Here is a 13,112-nt window from a genome sequence, read left to right as displayed (position 1 = left end):
CATGGGTAGGCCTGTATATATCCATGAACAGTGTTCTTAAACTAAAAATAAAGAATGAAACTTACCTCTTTAATGTGAAGTTGCCCAAATTTGAAATAATTGTTTAAATTAATTGTAATTCCCCCAGGGAATCCCTAGTGACCTCTCACAGAACCCTAGGGTTCCACAGAACCCTGGTTGAGAAACCCTGGTCTAGAACAAGCCCAGCTACCTGAGTAAGTCTGACTTATTCAAAGCATGCACCATCTGTGCCTTCTCCTTTGCTTTTGTGGCTGACTACACCCACTCCAACCTGGCCACATGCAGATGAACACTTCCTTCTCTCTAGTTGATGGCAAGTTAAGTGGAATACAGCTGAGCTCCATGTGACTAACAATAATGAAAATGAAAGCCATAACAGTGAATTAAGAACACAACTAAACATTTAATGAAATATCATTAAAACCACATCTGTAAAACATATTGCATCAAACCAATTAAAACTCTGACTAAATAAACTCAAACAATTACCAGTACACAGATGTGTATGAGGTTCCTAATAATTTTAACATAAAAGCAGAGAAAGGAAAAGACTGGAAAGAAAGTGTTTGACAAATCAGGAGTGGAAGAAAGCATTATAAAGGTAGCAGGTCAACAGGTGCTAACAGAAACAACAAGTGCTGGTGAAAATATGGACACTGGGAGTGAAATAAATAGGTTAGAAAGGAAAGGAGAAAGGAGAATTAGTGAATATTATGGAATATTTTTTTTTAAAAAAATGCTTCCATATTGGTCTCAGAGGGTTTTTAAAAATGCCATAAGCAAAGATCATTATCTAGCTGACCTTCCCATTGTTCAGCAAAGCTATATAAAGCTATTCAGGTGAATTATGTTGTATAGAATGAATTACAAATGTAGGTAGGATTCTAACCCAACAAAATTTGTATGACAGCCATGAGGAGACTAAATAGAGCCTTCACCACTGTTACGAACCTGTAGTCACAACAACCCAGTTTTCATGGCTCAAGACCTTTTCCCAAACTGTTCTAAAATCCCTACCTGCGCATCATTACCATTATCCTCAGAATTAGCAACTCATATATATGACATGTATGTGTCCCTTATAAGCACTGATAATGTCAGAAAAGGACATTAATTAAATCTGAGATCAGTCATGCTTGTCATGCATGCTTGTTGCACAGGATAAATTTTTTATCAAATTAATCTCTTTTGGGAAATAAATAAATAAAGAACTGGAAGAATTTTATGGGTAGAAATAAATGGACCAAACTCTTGTCTCCTGTCCTATAATTGTACTTCCTGTCCCCTTTAGTTCTTAGGATAGTGAACTTAGTTCTTGGGGCAGTGAAAAAAATGAAGGATACAATTTTTGAACAAGATGCATCTGGAGGTGCTCCTGTGACACAGCCTTCAAAGTTTTCATCTTGGTGCTTCCACTACAAGAAACATAGAATCCTCTTGCACTATTTGGTCAGCATCACTAACATTTCATTTACATTGCTTACAGACCATGCTGACTGCACACCTTGAAGGGAGATTTTGTAAACATCCAATGCATCAGTGGAACAGCACCTCTGCCTTTGCAATGTTGGCTATGTGGAGGATATCACCATTACATCCTCCACTCTCCTATCTATGATGAAATTAGGGTGAAATACTGATGATAAACATGCTTAAAGGGGTGGATGCCAAAAAAACTGAATTGCGACCTTGCAGATGTGATTCCAGCTGTTAGTAGTCAGGTTGCTACCTTTGCCATGCTTTCTTTTAAACTTAGAAAATGTTAAGTTCTTAATTTTAGTATTGGTTCTGTTTTAAGTGCCTTGCATGCCTTTTTTGTTGTTATTTTTTGCTCTTTTTTCTTATTTTTTTTTTCTTTTTAATTCTATGTAATGTTGTATGACCTGTGTTCACAACAATAAATTTATTGATTGACTGAGTGATATTGGAATAAGTTCTTAAGATTATAAAACCTTGCATAATCTTTAAAGATCAACTAAAATACTCAGGATTGTTGGGTAAGCAGCAGGTAAAAAAAAGGGGCTGGGGTCATAACCCCAAATTATGTATGTCTCCCTAATTTTTTTATGACAGATATTTATACGTTGGTTAATTTAGGGGAAAAATGACAAAGTAGTTATGTGGGAATGACCTAATTTATTGGATGATTTCGTAAGTAGAACTTCTGTTTGATAAAAAAACAAAACAAAATCTTGACTAAAAGATTTTGTTTCTTCAGTTTAATTTAGTCATAGGACATGCAACAATGTCAATAGTGATGTTTGTTTCTATGGATAGACTGTATCCAAAAGAAGTTATGGAAGAAATGGCAGGTAAGGAACAAGTTTTATTTGACAAGTGGAACTACAAATGACAGGCCACAAGAATGACATGGAAAAGAATGTCTCACTGGACAGACAAAAGAAACCAGTTGACGTTTCTAAAATCAAAAGGAAAATACAAATAATAAACCAAGAGGGTGACCTGGATAATTTTTTAAAATTGCATTTACACAAGAGGCTTGTTAAAGCTTTGAAGAATCTTATGAGAAAGGGCAAAGATGAAACGAAAAGAAATCGAATTCTGTGACATTATTTGAATGGACTAAAGATTAAGACTGTTAGAAGTGAAAGGAAGGAATATAAAATTGGTTTATTTGATCAAGATTAAAATAAGATATGTTCTTATTTCTGGTTAAACTTTATGGACTTTCTGTGGAGACCAGGAATGAAAAGATGATGCTTTATGGATTTGCCTATAGTTAAGAGATGGGATATGGGATGATGAGATCATTGGTTGTAAACTAAGATGGAATGAAGAGTTATTAAAATTGTTTGTACTTGTTGTGATGAAGATTGGAAGTCACTTCTTTATATATTTCTTTTCTCTTTATTATATTCTTACTTTTCTTTCTTTCTTTTCTATTTTCTACATTTTTTCTTTTCCTTTGCACCTTTCACTCTCTCTATTCTTCTTACTTTCTTTTAGTTTGTATTATTATATTTTACTATTGTAATTAAAATCCGTAATAGAATTATATCTATGTATGCCCTGCCAACCATTGGATAACCTGCAAAAATAGTGATCCGGCCAAAGGAGGATATGGAGGCTGCCGAAGTGAAGAACAGGAATCTCCTCACAATGTTTGGAGGTTTCCATCCCAAGTCCAATACCCAGAGACTGTACACCAGGCGGAAAGGGGTCTGGTGAATGTCAAAGCTACTATCCTAGATGAAACCCAGAACATCCAGGAGTACATCAGTAAGATGGCACCCAAAGAGAATGCCTGAGGCAGCAGCAGACATGGAAGGAAGATCAAGCAGAAGAAGTGCCATGGCAAGACAAGATCCTTCATGTCAGCCCTCCCAGGTAAACCAGACAGGAAACATGGTAGGGGTGAGAAGGGATTTTCTTTTTTTCTTTTTAAAGGACATGCAACTGAAGCCATATCTGAGGAGGGAAAAATTGTGATTTCTAGGAACAGGCGTACATACCTTTTTGAAAAAGGGTTATTACTCAGTTTTATAAAGGCAGATCTTTCAAACACCAGTTGGCTCAAATCACACTGGATGCTTGGATTCAGTTATAGTTATATATTCAGAGAATTAATTCATTTATTCAACACCCAAATTAATCACTGCACCTTCCCCTTCTCCCACATAGGAAAACTGAAACGATTGGATTATTTAATCACATCAGTAGCTTTTGGTTTTTGTTTCTTATTGAAAAGATGCTGACACTCTATGTTGTTTTAAACCTATAAAGTCATTGCACAGTGGGGAAAAAGCATGTTTATAAAACTAGCATAGAAATTTCTTAAGAATGTTGAAAATTACTTGCAAGAGACCCAAGATTGGATGGTTTTAAGTAAAAAAAATTGAAGTGGCCAAGAAATAATGTGAATCTGACCCTTTAATGCCATAAAAATCTAAGTGCCCATAAAACCTGCCTTACAGTGAAGCTGGTTGTGGTGGTGCTAATTCTGCAGGAATAATTGAAAATGATATAGATGACTTCAAAAACTTTATAACACTTTTACTGGTCATTGTGCTCAGGATTAGATTAGATTCAAGAAAAAAAAAAGCCATAATAATAGCAGCATGCAGGCATTCGGTTCATCATGGGAAGAAAGAAAATGAGAAAGCACTGTGTGAAAGATGAAACACCACTCAGCATTTGTAAAATTGAAATTGGGAACTTCATTTAGCAAAAACTTATTTTTTTAAAAAAGAGAATATTATTGGTATAATTTGTAGATAAGCTCAAAAAAATACAACCTGAACTGTTTGGAATTTATCTTTTGGTTAAGGCTGCAATAACAATTGAACTGACTATAATAGCTGAATGATACTTTTCTTAAGAGATCGTATTCTTTTAAAATATTACTCAAGTATTGGATTGGAATGAATTTGTACTACATTTTGCAGAATCAGAGAGAAGAAAACCTTTGTTATAAGCCTTATTAAAGTTATCTTTGATTTTCTACTAATTATTTTTCATCTCTTTTTGTAGCCATTAATTGATGGTGAACAGAACCATTTCTTACTGGACTGTGCATGCTTTATAAAATATTAGAAACAAGAAAAGAAAATGCTGCTTTAATTTTTTGTATTAAATTTAATAAATTAGATCTTTAAAACAATAAACCTATTTTCTGGCTCACAGAGAAAGATTTTTTTTAAAGTAGGACTGCTTTAATAAACAGCAAGAGGTGCTATGCTCAAGAAACATCTTAGGCACAACTTCCTCCCCCCCCCCAAAAAAATCATTTTTGAAGCGTATGCACTCCTGTTCCTTAATGAACAATTGTATTTAATGTGATCAATTTTTCTACATATAACAATTGCACAAACAGTATACACTTTGAACTATGTGAATTTATGGAAGACATCATTGTAGTGAATTGCAATAGTAGATTAAATGGTTTGTCAATTTGTGTTTTCCTCTTTTTACCATAAGATGATGGAATGAAACACTTTGCAAATTGATAAAATGAATTCTATGCATTAATTAATTTTATGCATTAGCACATGCATCTTTGATTAGTATAAGTTACAGTTTGTTTACTAAGGGTAAGATTTATATCTCACATTTCCTTCAATAACTCACAATGGCTTATATGAGTGTCTCTTGCAAAGAACCCTTTGTAATGTAGATTGGGATGAAGGAAATAGTGACGGGCACAAAATCACCTGGTCAATTTCCATGGCTGAATGGGGTTTGAACCTAGATTTTCTCAATCCCAATCGAGCATGTTAACCAGAGGCTTCTTAAACTCATGGCCCTCTAGAGTGTCACAAGCAAATTTAAGGTGTGTGTGTGGGTGGGTTGCAGACAATACATCCAGGACTTAAGTGTGCTAAGTCCTTCTTCAGTCCTTGGCCAAAGGCCAACTTCTTTCTCTATGCCCACAAAGGTGGTGCTGGATTACTCCAGTGACCATGACTTTTTTTTTCTTTCTTCTTTGACTAAACTGGATTAAAAATAGCCCAAGCAACATGCCTCAGAAAAGGTTGGCAGGAAGGCAGGGCCCTCCTCACTCCTTAGTTCAAGGCTGTGCATGTTTGCGCCCATGTGCCCAGGTGTACATGGGCCTGCCCACACATGCCCAAGTTTGAGTGGAGAAAGATGGATCTCAGAAAATAGAAGTATTTCTAAATAAAGAAGTGCCATGCTTTATGCTTGTTTGTTTTTTCTTTCTTACCCTAGTTTTGCTACTGCTTACTCCAGCAAATGTCATATACAAGAGTGTGAAATCACAGCTGCCAGTTCTTTAGCTGGTGTTAGCTCAGGGATGATGGAGTCACCTGGATTTCTGGTGAGAGGTTGTTCCACAGGATGAATGCCAAACACAGTGTTCTCGTTCTCCCTTAGATATCACCTACAGGAGGAACCTTCAATGTTCCAACCTGAAGAGTGTAAACTGAATGCATAGGACCTATGTGGAACAGACAGTTTGGCAGGTAGTCAGGTACCAAGCCATACAAAGCCTTAAAAGTCCAAAACAACAACACTTTGAATTTTACCTTAACACTTTTTTTCTTAATTTTTGTACATCTTCATCTTGTTATCATTTCCCAATCATTAATGAAAATGAATGCATTTTACCAAATTTATCTATTCAGTGGTGTTTGCAAATTGTTTGTTATAAACAGCCTGAAACAATCCACTACAAGATGAAAGCCTCTTAATTGAATGTTATAGAGTGTAGTCTACCATATTGGTCCAGTGCTGGGTGATGGATAGATGCTTTCTGACTTTCCAGTCTAGGGCTCAGAGAAAGTGACTGGTCCAAAGTCATCCAGCTGGCTTCTGCACCTAAGGGAGTAATAGAACTCACAGTCTCCTGGCATCTAGTCCAGTATCCAGTCCAGCACCTACACCCATTTCCCTTTCTCTCCCTCCCTCCCTCCCTCTTTCTCATTGTTTTTCTTAGCAATTGTCCTCAGCTTTTTATGTTTTGTTTTTTGCACTACATGCATTGTGCTCATCTAGTTCTTACAGCGAAGCTTATCAATGCATGATGTGATAAGGGGTTTTGCTTTATTAGCTGGCTGCTTGCAGAACCTAACACTGATCAGGGCTGAGAGGAGTGAATGGGCTGAGGTTTCCCATCTGACTGGTTCTATGAAGAAGTTTTAACCCTTTTCCCCATACACAATATTAATCTGGATACTTATCATAAGGAATGTTTCTCCCATTGCAAATAGATGGTGGAAAGTGCAGGTTGAGGGTAAAGGAGTATAAAATTTTTATTTCATGCCAAACAAGAATCAACAGCCTGGGATGATAGTCTGATTCAGCAGTTTGTTTGTTTTTTATTTTCTAAGTATCGTGCTAAGTTTGAAGATAGTAAAATAATGTCAAGTATATTTTGGCTGTAAATGGAATTATATACTGCACTGAACAATTATTTCTTTTTGTGAGCAACCTCCAATTCACTTTTTCATCCAAATTGAAGCAGGATTCATATATATACCAAAAAAAAAAAAAATCTTTAAGGTTGCTAAGAGATGTATTTACCTACTGGATCTCTTTCAAAGCCCAAGTGCTCACTGAACAAAGAGGTGAAAAGCAGAAGTTATTCTTATCATACATAATCAGCAAACAATCGTAGTTAAGGCTTCTCTGTTAATTTAAGGGAGGCAAGATAGCTGCCTTTATGCATACATCTTTCTGCATTGTGAAATTTTAGAGCAAATTTACATAAGTATGGGAAAAGTTAATTAGGTATATTATGAATAAAAGCTTCAATTTTGTGTCTATGGTATCTACTTCATAATATTTTTTGCTAGAAACCACACTGTAGTTTCACTCTGTGAAGAGCTAATTTTACAAATACCTGCCTCAAATAGTGCATTTATGCATTTATTATTTTAAAATGTGATTTTTCTCCATACTTGTTGGATCATTATTTCCTTAAGATGAAGATGATTTCAATCCATTAATCAAATATCTATTAGAAGGTATCCAACACAGACTGTTCCAAAAATATGCACAACTTTAGATTGCCTGGGAAGAGGAATCCTTAATATCCTGTAACTCAGCTGAACACCTACTGTTGTATTAATGGAATCTTTATTTCCATAATTCTCTCTGGTTGAGTAGAACATAGAAAATCCAAATTTCTTGAACACAAATTTTCTTGCCTGCTTTCATGACTGTTTGTTGTAGTTTTTTATGTGAGGACAGTCTCTGTTTTCTTGTACCCAGAAGTAACCTTTGTATGGTAAGCTGCAAACAAACCACAGGTGCATTATATAGTACAGAGTAGCCAGCACCCATGTGTGGGCTCCTTATGATGTTTTGCCCAACAGTGTCCCATACAAACACACTCCACCCATTTCTCCCGTTGCTTGTCCCAGCTCCTGCTCACCTAGCAGTTCGAAAACATGCAAATGTGAGTAGATCAATAGGTACCGCTTCAGCGGGAAGGTAACGGCGTTCCGAGTCGTCATGCTGGCCACATGACCCGGAAGTGTCTATGACAACGCCAGCTCCAAGGCTTAGAAACGGAGATGAGCACCGCCCCCTAGAGTCGGATTCGACTGGACTTTACGTCAAGGGAAACCTTTACCTTTTTAAGGCAGCCATTTCATTTTCAGCCTTGTCAAAATAATACGCTAGAGTAACCTACTGTTTATTATCATAAACCACAAGGAGATCATGATTTGCTCCAGTAAAAATAAATTAGGCTGATTTTTTTTCAGATGCTTCCTCTTTCCCCATACTATATAGGATTAAATCGTGAACAGTAAGGTTAAACGTTGATTCGCCCATGCAACCACTACAAGAGAATTATACTGTGCTTAAAATTGTCTGTGCTTGAACATTTCAGAGCACATCAAGCTTTGTAGTTTACTGTAATTATTTTTTTCTGATTTTTTTAGCACTGTTGCTGATTTCTGTTTGTTTTATTTTTAGCTCAGTGGAATTATATTTTCTAATGTTTTAAACCTGTTTTTCTTTGGCAAATTCCGTTTCTTTGGTGAAAGGAAGGCTTTTTTAAACTGTTAAAAATATAATAGGCGAACAATGATTATGCCAAGTTCCAAATTGCTCAGATTTCATGGATGATGCTTCTGTGGATATTAGTGAAAACAAATACACAAGCAATTCAAACAGTTTTATTATCCAAATCTTGGATTATCTACATAACGTGAGTATTGATGAAGAATGTAAAACTAATATTCATTTATGGACTTTGGGCACAGTGAGATGGGGGAAAGCTCAGAATATGTTTAGAATGACTGGAACAGTAATGGTATACTGCTGATATGATTGATAGTTGTTTTGAGCCCGAAATAAATCCTTTGGGGCTTGAAATGTTTTCTACAATATTACGTACAAATTATTTGTTAGGTTGACTGTGGCACCAAAGCATAGGCATAAAAGAGGGGCAATTCTAAATGGCCAAAATGACCTAGGGCTAATGTTACAGTTATGTGCATATTTGAGTTAACAAAGAACTGTAAGACTTGCAGAGCTTACTTGCATATATGTTGAGATATGAATCTGACTGGATTGGAACTGCCTTGATATTATGTTAATACCCTCCTGTTGCAGTTTAATTTCTCTTCCAAGTAGCAAAACATGGAATTGGTGCTCCTCCCCCCCCCCCCCACTTCTCTGTTAGATTATTCCCTCTGACCTATAAAGTACAACAAAGATTCTTTATCAACAGAAATGGAAAGTCAAACTTGGAACAAAATCCATTGCCCTTTTGCACATTTATTAGACCATGGCTAGAAGTAATCTTATTAAATCAATAGTGCAGACATAGAGTAACTCTTCAGAGTTAGAAAATGTGGAACAGCTAATGTCCCTAATAAAAGGCAGGTACATTAAGGTCATGATCTGCCTATCACTGAACACAATGGATTATGACTGAAATACAGATATGAACCCTTAATTCCCAAGATTCATATTTCCTCTACAGATGATGTAGGGCTGTGCTCTAAGCATGTGTAGTTAGAAGTAAGACTAAGTTCAGAAAGATGGGCTTAAACTCCAGCAAATTAGCAAAGAATTGCATTCCTAATCATTAACTGTTCCATAAAGTTAATTTAAATTGACAATAGTTTTTTTTAGGAAGCACCTTATCTGCTCCTTAAATTCTCTGTATGGGGATGCAAGCTACAAAAGAAAGTGTTGTTTAATACCTTTCATTTTTATGGACTCCAAAGAGGGGAGACTGAACAAACGGTACTATCAAGAAAGTATGAGTAGTTACTTCTGCCCACTTGTCTATATCTCCCCCCTCCCAAAAAAAGTATGTTAAATTAAGATATGGCCTCATCCTTTTATCTTCATCCTTTTAACTGCTCATGAGAGCTGGAATAATGAGTGGGCTGTCAAAACAGTGAAGCAAAGTTCCCCACCACGGAGTCCAAGCAAAAGGAAGCAACGACTACTCCTTTCTTTCTCTCAGTAGCAAGAACTGAGTAACTGAAGTTTGCTGATGACGCCAACTTCTCCTTCTCCATTCGTGGTTCGTTTGTTTTGTTTGTTTGAGGACAACAATGGAGAAGGGCTTGGCGGAGCCATCAGTTCGCCTCTCCTTGCTCCGATGCCCAGGAACTGCACAAGTTAACGGCGGGCGCCTCCACTCTGCCGTCTCCTCGCCCCGCAGCCCGGAAGCGGCTTTGCTCAGGGGAGGAGATACAGCAGCAACGTTCCTGCCTGGAAAGTTGGCGGGAAAAGGTTCTCCCCTCGCGACAGTCCAAGGTAGGAGAAAGGAAGAGAGTTTGCAACGCCACCCTGACTCGTAGTCGCCTCTGCTGGACTTCGACAGCGCGACCAAAGCGGGGAGCGATTTTTCCCGAAAAAGCAAAGCGGCAAACAGGCTTTTTCAAACAGGGCGCTCTTCAAACGCGCCTTTTGGGAAAAGGGGCAGCTTTTTAGCATAGCCTCCTTCTCGGTAATGCATTTTTCATTTCCTGAAAGCGTCGTTGGATTTCTGTCGTACTGGAGTTTTGCCTTCGAGTGAGGGGGGTGGGGCAGCAGGTGCATCAGGGCTTACTGGAGGAGCGCCCCTTTCTTCTCCACTTTTGCGGGGTTTCTGCACTCTCCCCCCGCGCCCCGCCACGCAAGACCGCAGCAGAGGAGGGAGGGGCTACACGAAGAAGCGGGCGGCAGCCGCGTGCCACGCTCCGAACCCGCTCGCGGGTTGGAGAGCGCGCGCGCGCCTGCCCTCGGCGCGCCAGCCTTGGCGAGGAGCGCGCGTGCACGCGAGGCGGGCCGGAGGCGGGCCGGGGGCGGGCGCTAAGGGTGGGGGCGTCGGCCGGAGCCCCCTCGCATCCTCGGCAAGGGGTGGGAACCGAGGCGCACTCCGCCGACGGGGCTGCCGGCCAGAAGGAAAAGGGAGCCGCCGCTCTGCGGACGGGGAAGGCGCGGGGCTTCTGCTGCGGAGCACCGCGGAACCCAAGGCAGCGAGCGGCTGAGGACTGGCGGCGGCGGCTGGCCCGTCCGGCCAAGGTGGCCAGGCTGGGTGTCGCCGCCCAGCAATCCCCTAGGGGAAACGAAGGCGTCGTCGGGGGCTGCGGCGGGCGAGGCGGCACCGGTGGGCGGGCTCGGCTTCCCTCCTGCCCTCAAAAGGGGGCTGCCTCTGACGCGCCGGCCAGGCTCCCTCTGGACGAAGCTACAAGTGCTGAGGGGAGCGGCACGGGAAGTTTGCTGCCCGCCGGGAAGGTGGCGGTCGAGCGGACCGGCCTCTCCAGGGACCCTCGGAAGCTGGCCGCGGCTTCAGCCCTTCCTCTCTATCCCCTCGCGCGGGCAGAGGGATGTCCTTGCCCGCCGTCCCCGCGTGGAGTCGCCCCTCGAGGCCATCCTTCTGCGCCTTCGGGTAGGGACCCCTCGTTCCCTCCCTCGCCTGGGTGGCCGGGCAGGCGGCCCGCTTGCGTGTGCGCGTGTGGATGTGCGCTTGCGGCGCCCCTCGGTCGGGACTTGCGGGCTGGCTGTCATATGAAGACGCGGGCAGCTGACGGGAGGGTTAGCCACCAGGCACCCGCCGCCGCTCGCCTGGCTTCTGCTGCCGCGTCCCGTCTGGGTTTTTTCTAAGAGACGGAGAAGCAAAACACCAGTTGGTCAAATTTGGGACGACGGGCTGCTTGAGGGTTCATCGAAGGCAGCCCGCCTACCTCCCTTCCGCGGCTCTTAGAAGGAAAAGTTCGACTTCGTTGCCAATGAATCTCTGTCCCAGAAGGGGAGAAGGAAAAATACGACTCTAGAGGTCGCCCCCCGCTGAAAAAATGTCTTCTGGCTTGGCTGGGCTGAAGATCGCTCTCTGGACACCCCAGGATGGTTGCTGACGGCCAAACCATGTTGTCCTTTCTGAAGATGTCTCTGTTTGGGATTATGTGTGTTGAAGGGCGAGGGAGACCTGGCTTGTGAAAATTACCTGCCCCCCCTTTCTTTTTTTTTTTTTTGGCTCTGGGGGAACTTATGGCGTCAATGGCTCCATCTCTCAAGCGAAGCAGTAGGAAAGATGCCAACGTCCTGCCAAGTGCATCCTCAACTTTCTGGGCAATCATGATCTTGGTTGGCCTTTTAATTGCCTACTGCAGTAAGTATAGATGCAGCAGATGACAAACCTGTGTATTTCTTGGTATTTGGGTTTCTTTCTTTCTGGACTTAAAAGCAGCACTTTATCTTTATAAGCCAGGTTGTTACCAAAGAGCCACTACATGTTCATATTAAACTAGGTTAAAAGCAGCACTTGTCACTGGGACAAAATTGCTTTCAAATGTTTTGGAAACATTTTGTACTTCCTACCAATGTTGAAAACCACACAAGATATGTGACCAGCCAATGCAAGCCAGATGTTCTATATTTATTGCTACTTACAGTTTCTATTACTGGGTGTATATTTCTTATGTCTGTCTTTAATCTTCTCCATGTCCCAGTCACCCCTTCTCATACATTAAGGTTTCTTGAATAAAGATGCTTATGGTGATATCCCTTAGTGACAGAACTTGATCCTATTGCAAATGTTGCGGTATCACAAAGCATCCTTAGTTAAATTTATCATCTGTTTTGTTATTGCTATACAACAGAACCAGATTGTCTTCTGGGCTAGAATCAGAAGTATTAAGTATCAGAAGGTGGAATTTATAACAGTGTGGTTTAAAAAAATGATTGGTTTATTTATTATAAATAAATAAATAAATTTTGTTCAGAAGCTCTTGGTGTTATAAAGGCAGAGTATGAAAAACATGTATTTTTTGAAGTACAATCCAAACATGATTTGATACAATGAAATTTACTTCTTAAGGAGCATGAATTTGTACAGCATTGATCATTGGCAGCTGTAATACACATATGTACTAGGACATATTTGATCGTCCTTTATGGGGGAAAAGAATCTCACATTGACCTTTATTGAATCAAAATAGATTTGAAATGCAGTTTCTTCACCCCAACAGGAAACAGTTGGATAGTTAGTGAATTCTAAATCTCTTTAAAATTAATAGCAGTTTATTAAGTGTTCTCTATTTGTGATGATTACAAAACTTTCTGAGCATTGCTGCAGCAATGGAATTCTCTCAGTAAGAATGGGATATTTAATATTGAGTTGGTGTTTCATTATACTTTGAAAGTTTAGTGTCATATTT

Source organism: Candoia aspera, chromosome 7 (genome assembly GCF_035149785.1).
Source record: "Candoia aspera isolate rCanAsp1 chromosome 7, rCanAsp1.hap2, whole genome shotgun sequence".
NCBI classification, from domain to species: Eukaryota; Metazoa; Chordata; class Lepidosauria; order Squamata; family Boidae; genus Candoia; species Candoia aspera.
This window is presented reverse-complemented; position numbering follows the sequence as displayed.